A 10,901-nucleotide genomic window follows, 5' to 3' on the forward strand; every position below is an offset into this window, starting at 1 on the left:
TCATGCACCGGGCCTCAAGTTTTTGATAAAAAGCAAAGTTGGAATAGAGGGAGCATATCTCAAAACGATAAAGGCCATATATGACAAATCTACAGCCAACACAAAACTAAAAGCATTTCACTTAAGAACAGGAACAAGACAAGGATGTCCACTTTTGCCACTAGTACTGGAAATCCTAGCCAATGCAATCAGACAAGAAGAAGAAATAAGAGGCATCCAAATTGGAAAGGAAGAAGTGAAACTGTCATTATTTGAAGATGACATGATATTGTTCATAGAAAACCCTAAATACGCCACCAGGAAACTACTAGACCTAATAAATGAATTCAGCAAGGTAGCAGGACACAAAATCAACATCCACAAATCGATGGCATTTTTAAAAAATATATTTTATTGATTTTTTACAGAGAAGAAGGGAGAGGGAGAGAGAACTAGAAACATCGATGAGAGAGAAACATTGATCCGCTGCCTCCTGCACACTCCCTAGTGGGGATGTGCCCACAACCAAGGTACATGCCCCCGACCCGAATCAAACCTCGGACCCTTCAGTTCACAGTCTGACGCTCTATCCACTGAGCCCAACTGGCCAGGGCTCGATGGCATTTTTATATACCAATAATGAACTCTCAAAAAGAGAAACTAAAAAAGCAATTCCATTTACCATTGCAACAACAACAAAAAGATACCTAGGAATAAACTTAACCAAGAAGGTAAAAGACCTGTACTTGGAAAACTATAGGACATTGGTAAAAGAAATAGAGGAAGATACAAACAAATGAAAGTGTATACCATGTTCATGGATTGGAAGAAGAAAGATCATTAAAATGTCTATACTACCCAAAACAATCTACAGGTTCAACAAAATCCCTATTAAAATTCCAATGGCATACTTCACAGAGATAGAACAAATACTCCAAAAACTTATATGGAACCATAACAGATCCCAAATAGACGCAGCAATGTTGAGAAAGAAGAATGAAGTAGGAAGGATCACAATACCAGATATCAAGTTATACTACAAAGCCATTGTAATCAAAACAGCCTGGTACTGGCACAAGAACAGGCATATAGACCATTGGATCAGAACAGAGACCCCAGAAATCAACCCAAGCCATTATGCTCAATTAATATTTAACAACGGAGGCAAGAACATAAAATAAAGACAGTCTTTTCAACAAATGGTGCTAGGAAAACTGGACAGATACAAGCAAAAAGATGAAACTAGACCACCAACTTACACCATACACAAGAATAAACTCAAGGTGGATAAAGGACATAAATGTAAGGCATGAGACCATAAAAATCTTAGAGGAGAACATAGGCAGTAAAATCTCAGACATCTCATGTAACAATATGTTTATGGATACATCTCCTAGGAAAAAGGAAACTAAGGAGAAAATAAACAAACTAGACTACATCAAAATAAAAAGCTTCTGCATAGTAAAAGAAACCACCATCAAAATGAAAATAGAACCCACTGTATGGGAGAACATATTTGCCAATGATACATCTGATAAGGGATTAATATCCGAAATATATAAAGTAATCATTCAACTTGACAAAAAATCCAACTAAAAAATGGGCAGAAGACCTAAATAGACATTTCTCCAAAGAGGACATACAAATGGCCAAGAGACATATAAAAAAAATGCTCAAAGTCACTAATAATCAGCAAAATGCAAATTAAAATCACAATGAGATATCACCTCACACCTGTCAGAATGGCTATCATAAAAAAATCAACAAACAACAAGTGCTGGCAAGGATGTGGAGAAAAGGGAATACTAGTTCACTGCTGGTGGGAATGCAGATTGAGGCAGCCACTATGGAAAACAGTATGGAGTTTACTCAAAAAATTAAAAATGGAACTTCCGTTTGACCCAGTGATCCCACTTCTGGGAATTTATTCTGAAAAATCCCAAAACATCAATCAGAAAGAATATATGCACCCTTGTGTTCATAGCAGTATTATTTATAATAGCTACGATTTGGAAACAGCCCAAATGCCCATCAGTAAAGGAATGGATAAAAAGCTGTGGGACATTTACACTATGGAATACTATGCAGCTGTAAAAAAAAAAGGGATCTCGTACCCTTTGGGACAGCATGGAATAGACCTGGAAAATATTATGCTAGGTGAAATAAGACAAGCTAAGAAAGACAAATATCACAAGATCTCATTTATTTGTGGAATCTAATGAACAAAATGAATTGACCAACAAAATAAGATCTGAAGCAGGGGGGCATGGAACAGACTGACATACCTTGATGTGGGGTTGGGGAGATAAGAAGAGATAAACCAAAGAACTTATATACTTACTAGAGGCCCGGTGCACGAATTCTCACAGGTGGGGTCCAGCAGGCCCACCCTAATGGGGGCCGATGGGGGCCAATGGGGCTGGGCCAGCCAGGGGGAGGGGCTGCAGGAGGTTGGGGCGGTGTCCAGATCGGGGCCCCTATCGGGCCGGTTGGCCACTGCAGTGCACGTCTTAGTGACCAGTTGTTCCAGTTGTTCTGTCGTTCTGGTCACTTGGCTTTTTTTTTTTTTTAGATTTTTTAAAATATATATGTTTTATTGATTTTTTACAGAGAGGAAGGGAGAGGGGATAGAGAGTTAGAAACATCAATCAGCTGCTCCTGCACACCCCTACTGTGGATGTGCCCACAACCAAGCGTAATGCAAATAAACCTATTTTTCTTGTTCTCCGAAAGTGAAATATTTCCTGTTGCGCACACCAAACAAGTCAGTACAAGACTAATGACGTGGCAATCAGCTGTTAAAATATTCACTTCTAGTATTAGTGGAGAGAAATGGTGTACCTGTGCGTAAGGGAAATGAATGCAACACGATTATAGTAATCAGTCATTAGTGAATGTTGTAGTTTGTTATTAATAACTATGTATAACAGGATATTGTAAAAATTAAGTTACAAAATTTTAATTAAAACATTTCTTACATACCGTTATATTGGCTGGGCCGCAAAAATATTCTTTGTGGGTCACATGCGGCCCACGGGCCCCGAGTTTGACATGCTTGCTCTAGTTAATTACATATCTACAGCAGGAGTTATTAGCCTGCAGGCCATTAGAGAGAGGAAGCATTTCATTCTGTTATATCATGGTTCCTTGAAAGTTCGGATTGTCTTAAGAGCCTATAAGCACAAGAACATTCCTCCCGCTCACCCTGTTTGAGCTCTTCCTTCCTGCATAAAGCCTTGGAGAGTCTAGCTGCCCTTAGAGTGTCTCAGACACTTTGATTTCCCCCATTGCAGCATTTGAATGGCTTAGCCCTTTGGAGGCCCTCACCTCCTTGCCTAGAAAATGGGGAATAATGCTGCTGACTTCACAGATTTTAAGAATCCCGTGCCTGCCATATGCATAACCTCTGCTTCCATACCATCCTGCCCACACACAGCCTATAGGCCAGGGGTCTGTGCTATCACCTGGGACCAAGGTTCTGCCCTAGCCAGGGCCACCCAGATTCTCTTTTTGTCACTAGCTGTGTGGTTGTGAACAACTTCCTTCCCCTCTGCCAGCTCTGGGTGCATCTCTGTATGAGGCTAATAATAGCATCCACCTCAAAGGGGTGTGGGATGGTGCTAAATAACATACCCCTTCCTGGGGCCCCGAGAGCTCCAGTCTGGAACAGAGGAGGTGTTAACACTAGTGCTAGCCGGTATTATTATACCTCCAGAGGGAGAGCAGAAGATGGAGGAGAGACAACCCAGGAGAAGAGGGAGCAGAGTGGGAAGCCACACAGAAGGCAGACAGATGGCGAGGCCTATGGGCAACAGAAGCTGGAGTGGACAGGGCCTCTGAACCTGAGGGGAGAGGCAGAGGACCTGTGATATGAGTTTGCAGGGGCTGCTCTAACTGACTGGGCAGCTTACACAATGGATATGGATTCTTTCACAGCTCTGGAGGCTAGAAGTATAAGATCAAGGTGTTGGCAGGGTGGTTTCTTCTGAGGCTTCTCTCCTTGGCTTGTGGATGGCCATCTTCTCCCCGCGTCCTCACATGGTCTTCCCTCTGTGTGTCTGTGTCTTAATCTCCTCTTCTTATAAGGACACCAGTCAGACTGGATTACCCTGATGACCTTATTAACTTGATTATCTCTTTAAATACCCTATCTCCAAATACAGTCACATTCTGAGGTGCTGGGGGTTAGGGCTTCAACACATGAATTTGAGGAGACACCATTCAGCTATTGAGGGTGGCCTTGGAAAAAGGGGAGCAGGAAGAGCATTAGACTGGAGGCAACAGACTTCTTTTTTAAAAAAATGTTTTTATTGATTTTAGAGAGAGAGGAAGGGAGAGGGAGAAGGGGGGAGAGGGAGAGGGAGAGAAGAAGAGGAAGAGGGAGAGAGTGAGAGAGAGAAAGAGAGAGAGAGAAACATTGATTGGTGGCCTCCTACACCGGACATCTAGCCCGCAACCCAGGCATGTGCCCTGGAGGGAAATCAAACCAGTGGCCCTCCAGTGCACAGACAATGCTCAACCAATTGAGCCACACTGGCTAGGGCGCAACAGACTTCTTTTGCTAAAGATGTAGCTGTGTCTTGATCCAGTCTGCATGAGGCTGGAGGGACCATCCAGTTCTGCCCATGAGGCCTAGCTGCAAAGTTAGATGCCCATCTCTGTCATTCAGGTGTTTTTTTTTTATAGCTGTTACAAAGGGCCTAACTAAACCAGTATGTGAAGCACTTGGCACACTGCCTGGCCTAGTAAAAGCTCAAAAAATTGTAGCTATCCTATATAATAATAGAGAAACATGGTAATTAGCCATACCTCCGCTACCCTTCCAATTGGCTAATCAGGGCGATATGCAAATTAACTGCCAACCAAGATGGCGGCCGGCAGCCAGGCAGCTTGAAGCTATCAGGAGGCTTGCTTGCTTCAGTGACGGAGGAAGCCAACGTTCCCCGCCTGCAGCTGCCAGCCGCTGAGCTTGCAGTTTGAAACATTGTTACAAATATAGAAGCTAAACAAAACCCCAGAAACCTGCTTTCAGGCAGCCGGGATCTCAGAGCTGGAGTTGAAACAGTGTTTCGATTATAGATCCCAAACAAATCAGATACCTGCTTTCAGCAGCCGAGGCCTCAGAGCTGGAGCCAAGCCTCAGAGCTAAAGCTGGCCCAGAATAAAATAAAAAATAAAAAAAGGAGCGGTTGGGAGCTTCAGTCACCCGCCAGCCTGAAAACAGCCCTCAGCCCCTCACCCAGACTGGCCAGGCACCCCAGTGGGGACCCCCACCCTGAAGGGGGTGTGACCAGATGCAAACAGCCATCATCCCCTCACCCAGGCTGGCCAGGCACCCCAGTGGGGACCCCCACCCTGATCCATGACACCCTTCAGGGCAAACCAGCCGGCCCCCACCCGTGCACCAGGCCTCTATCCTATATAGTAAAAGGGTAATATGCCTCCCAGCACCGGGATCAGCGTGACGGGGGCAGCGACCAAACCCCCTGATTGCCCTGCGGCTCTGTGTGTGACAGGGGGCGGGGCCACAACCTCCCTATTTGCCCTGCTCTGTTCGTGACAGGGGAAGGCGCCCCAACCCCCTGATCAGCCCTGCTCTGTGCCTGATAGGGGGGAGCTCCCCAACCCCCTGATCGCCCTGCGGCTCTGTGTGTGACAGGGTGCAGCGCCCTAACCCCCGATCGGCCCTGCTCTGTGTGTGACAGGGTGTGGCGCCCCAACCCCCTCATCGCCCCTGCTCTGTGTGTGACGGGGGGGAGCGGCACAACCCCCAAACTCCCTCTTCTCTGTGCGAGAGAGGTGAGAGCGGCGGCCCCCTCATATCCTCACTGCTCTGTGTATGAGAGAGAGAGGTCGCAACACTCTGTACTCACTCGTGCTTTCTTTGATAAAAACTAGCAGCGAAACCTCCTCCTCCCTGCTCTCTCCTACCTTGAGAGGGGGGCGGAGGGAGCTCCCCCACCCCTCCCCATGGCCCCCTCATTGAGTGATGGGGGGAGCTCCCCAACCCCCTGATCGACCCTGCTCTGTCCGTGACAGGGTAACGGAGCCCCAACCCCCCTGATGGGCCCTGCTCTGTGAGTGACAGGGGGCAGTGCCCCAACCCCCTGATCGGCCCTGCTCTTGCGTGACGGGGTGGCGCCACAACCTCCCCATCGACCCTGCCTTGAGTGTGACAGAGGGTGGTGCCCCAACCCCCCAATTGGCTCTACCCTGACCGTGACTAGGGGTGGCATCGCATCCTCCTGATCCACCCTGCTCTGTGCATGACAGGGGGCGGCGCCCCAACTCCCCAATCAGCCCTGCTCTGAGCCCGACCAGGGGCTGCACCTAGGGATTGGGCCTGCCCTCTGCCACCTGGGAGCAGGCCTAAGCCAGCAGGTCGTTATCTCCCAAGGGGTCCCAGACTGGGAGAGGGCACAGGCCGGACTGAGGGACCCCCCTCCCCACCGAGTGCACAAATTTTTGTGCACTGGGCCTCTAGTTATTGTTATAAAAAGTATTTGGGCCCTAGCTGGTTTGACTCAGTGGATAGAGTGTTGGCCTGTAGACTCAAGGGTCCCAGGTTCGATTCCGGTCAAGGGCACATGCCCCAGTTGCAGGATCAATCCCCAGTAGGGGGTGTGCAGGAGACAGCCAATCAATGATTCTCACTCATCACTAACGTTTCTAATTCTCTCTCCCTTTCCCTTCCTCTCTGAAAGCAATTAAAAACTTTTAAAAAATTTTAAAAAAGAGTATTTGGTTGGCCCTGGCTGGTGTTCCCAATGGTTAGAGCATCGGCCTATGCACCAAAAGGTCATGGGTTTGATTCCCAATTAAGAGCATGTACCTGCATTGGGCATGTGCTGGAGGCAACCAACCGATGGATGTGTCTCTCTCACATTGATGTTTCTCTCTCTCTCTCTCTCTCTCTCTCTCTCTCTCTCTCTCTCTCCCTCTCTCTCTCTCTCTCTCCTCCTTCCTCCTGCTTCCATTCTCTAAAAATCAATGGAAAAAATATCCTCAGGTGAGGATTAACAAAATAAAACAAGATTATTTGGTTGGCAATATTAATATAATTTTGGCCAAACAGAAGAGGAACCTGATTACATAATGATAAACATTACAATAAAATTTGATGTGGCTTGATTAAACCTATATGCTTCATAAAATTAATAACCAGCCCTGACTGGTTTGGCTTAGTGGATAGAGCATCGGCCTGCAGACTGAAGGGTCCTAGGTTCGATTCCGGTCTAGGGCATGTACCTTGCTTGCGGACACATCCCCAGTAGGGGGTGTGCAGGAGGCAGCTGATCAATATTTCTCTCTCATCGATGTTTCTGACTCTCTATCCCTCTCCCTTCCTCTCTGTGAAAAATCAATAAAATATATTTTTTAAAAATTTAATAACCAAATGAAAAAATTTAGGAATATATCAAATTGACAGAAACATAATTACAGTAAGAATTGAATGTTATCCTATAGCATATTGAATGCATAAAAAAGAAATAATTGATCCAGCAATCACACTTCTTGGTACTTGGTACTTAAATGAAGTGAAAACTTACACAAAAAACCTGCACATGGATGCTTATACAAGCTTTATTCATAATTACCAAAACTTGGAAGCAACCAAAATATTCTTCAACAGTTGAGTGGATAAATAAACTGTGGAACATCCAGACAATGAGATATCATTTAGTGCAAAAAAGAAATTAGCTGTCAGCCATGAAAAGACATAGAAGAAACTTAAATGACATTACTAAGTGAAAGAAGCCAATCTGAAAATCATATTATACTAGAGGCCCGGTGCACAAAAATTTGTGCACTTGGGGGGGGTCCCTCAGCCCGGCCTATGCCCTCTTGCAGTGTGGGACCCCTCGGAGGATGTCCACCCCAGTCGGGACCCTCACCCCATGGAGGTTTGGCCAGCCTGGGTGAGGGCTGATGGCTGTTTTCAGGCGGGCTACACCCCCTTTAGGGTCGGGGGTCCCCACTGGGGTGCCTGGCCAGTCTGGGTGAGGGGCTGAGGGCTGTTTTCAGGCTGGCCAAGCATCCTAGTGACATAAGCTCCCAGCCTCTCCTTTTTTTCTTTTTCTTTTTTTATTCTGGGATTTATTTACCTTCTATAATTGAAACTTTGTTGCCTTTAGCAGAGGCCTGTGGAAAGCTTGGCTTCCTCCATCGCCAGGGGCAACCCACTCCTGCTCGCTCCAGTTCCATGGCCGTGGCTGGCTGAAAGCAGGTATCTGGGGTTTATTTACCTTCTATAATTGAAACTTTGTTGCTTTCAGTGGAGCTCAGAGCTGGGCCGCGGCAGGCGGGGAACCTTGGCTTCCTTCATCACTGGAGCAAGCAAACCTCCTGCTCGCTCTAGCTCCGTGGCTGCCGGCCGCCATCTTGGTTGGGTTAATTTGCATATAGTTGCTCTGATTGGCTGGTGGGCATGGCTCAAGGCATAGCGAAAGTACGGTCAATTTGCATGTTTGTCTTTTATTAGTATAGGATGATTCCAACTCTATCTCTGACATTCTGGAAAAGGCAAAATAATGGAGACAGTGAAAAGATCAGTGGTTGTCAGGGACTGGATGGTAGAGAAGGATGAACAGATAAAGCTCAGAGAATTTTTAGGGCAGTAAAACTACTCTGTATGATGGGCATGTCATTAAACATTAGTCAAACCCCATAGAATGTGCAACCTCAAGGTTGACCCCTAGTGTAAACTATGGACTTGGGCTGATAATGACATGTCAACTTAGGTTCCCTCATTATAACAAATGTACCACTCTGGTGCTGTGTTGATAGTGGGGGAGGCTAGCGGGGAAGGGGCAAGGGAAATATCAGAAATCTCTGTACTTTACTACTGTGAACCTAAAACTTTTCTAAAAAATAAACTTTTATATTAAAAAAAGAATAGTCACTAATTGCTTTTTACATTAATGCCTATATTGAGAATGTAAAACTGTTTAGTAAGATGAATACATTAAATTTATGCATCCTATATAATAAAAGGCTAATAAGCAAATTGTCCTCATGGGTGGGAGTTTGACTGACCGGGAGTTAGATGTGCACTGACCACCAGGGGGTGGTGCAAAACATGGCAGGCGTCGGCGATGCAACGATGGCAGCAGGCGGCAGTGGAAGCACTGCCGGCCTGTTGGGCACCGATGAGAACAGGACCGCAGCGGGATGGTGGAGCAGGTGAGCGGGCAGTGCCAGGCCAAGGTAGGTGTGAGCAGAGGCCCTGATGGCCCTGCTGGTCACCCACAGAAGGCAACCAGCAGCAGGGAGTGGGGCTGACGAGCGGGCAGCGCCAGGCCAAGGTGGGTGCGAGCATGGGCCCTGATTACCCTGCTGGTCGCCCCACAGACAGTGACCAGTGGTGGCAGTGGGGGACGGGGCCAGTGAGTGGGCGGTGCCAGGCCAAGGCAGGTGCAAGCAGGGGCCCTGATCACCCTGCCGGTCACCCCACAGATCAGCCCTGATCACTGGCCAGGCCTAGGGACCCTACCCGCGCACGAATTTCATGCACCAGGCCTCTAATCTATTCATAAAAAATCATGACACAAAGATGTAAATGTTATCATTAAAGAAATGATTAATTTGTATACCAAAAGTTATACCTTACAAATAATAAGTAGGTCTTTTAAAAAATAAACTTTTGCCTGGCCAGTGTGGCTCAGTTGGTTGAATATCAACTCATGTACCAAGGGGTCGCCAGTTTGATTCCCATCAGGCACATGCCTGGCTTGCAGCTTGATCCCCAGGCAGCTGGTGTTTCTCTCTCAGAAGGATGTTTCTCTCTCTCTCTCTCTCTCTCTCTCTCTCTCTCTCTCTCCCTTCCTCTCTAAAATCAATAAAACATTTTAAAAAATAAATAAACTTTTTATTTTAGAGCAGTTAGATTTACAGAAAAATTACAAACATGGTACAGAGTCCACATACACCCCACACCATTTCCCCTATTTGTAACAGATTAGTACAGAATTTTGTTACAACTAACAAACCAATACAGACACATTATCCTTAACTAAAGTCCATACTTTATTCAGACTTCCTTAAAATTTTCCTAGTGTCCTTTCTGTGCTCCAAAACTCCACATGGCATGTCAGCTGACACAATCTCTCAGGCTTTCTTTGTTTTGATAACCTTGACACGAAAGAGGAGGACTGGTCAGGAAATTTATAGAATCTGTCAGTTGAGACCTGTCTGAGTTTTTTCTCACATTTAGCCTGGGGTGATGGATTTTGGGAGGAAGATCTCAGAGGTGAAGGGCCTTTCTCATCATATCACTTCTTATCAGGAGTATGCTGTCAGCATGACTAAACACAGGTGATGCTATATAGGCCAAGAAAGAAATTTCTAAGCAAAAAAAGAAATTGCTCAAGTTCCAGGTTCTTTTTGGCACAAGTAATTATATATATATACTAATAAAAGACAAAGATGCTAATTGACCATACCTTCACTACACCAACCAGCCAATCAGAAGAGTATGCAAATTAACCCAACAAAGATGGCAGTTAATTTGCATACACAGGCGCCCAGCGAAGACTGAAGACAGTGTAGAAGGAAGCCAAGCACTGCAGAAGGGAGCCAAGCGGCAGAGAAGGGAACGGGTAGGAGGTAGCAGAGACGGGAGCAGAGCTGAGGCAGAGGGAGGGAGCAAAGTGGCAGAGAAGGGAGGGAGCGAGGTGGCAGACACGGGAGGGAGGCAAAGCAGAGGACACAGGAGGGAGCCGAGGTGGCGGAGACAGGAGGGAGCCGAGGGCGAAGCGGCGAAGGGAGGGAGCAAGGCAGCGGAGAAGGGAGCGAAGCCCTCCTCAGTGGAATTCGCTCCCTTCTCTGCTTCGCTCCGGTCTCAGGAAGCCCTATTCTTGCAGGAATCTTCCTGCAATGTATATATATATATATATATATATATATATATATATATATATATA

This window comes from Myotis lucifugus, unplaced genomic scaffold (genome assembly GCF_000147115.1).
Source record: "Myotis lucifugus unplaced genomic scaffold, Myoluc2.0 scaffold_386, whole genome shotgun sequence".
Taxonomy (NCBI): Eukaryota; Metazoa; Chordata; class Mammalia; order Chiroptera; family Vespertilionidae; genus Myotis; species Myotis lucifugus.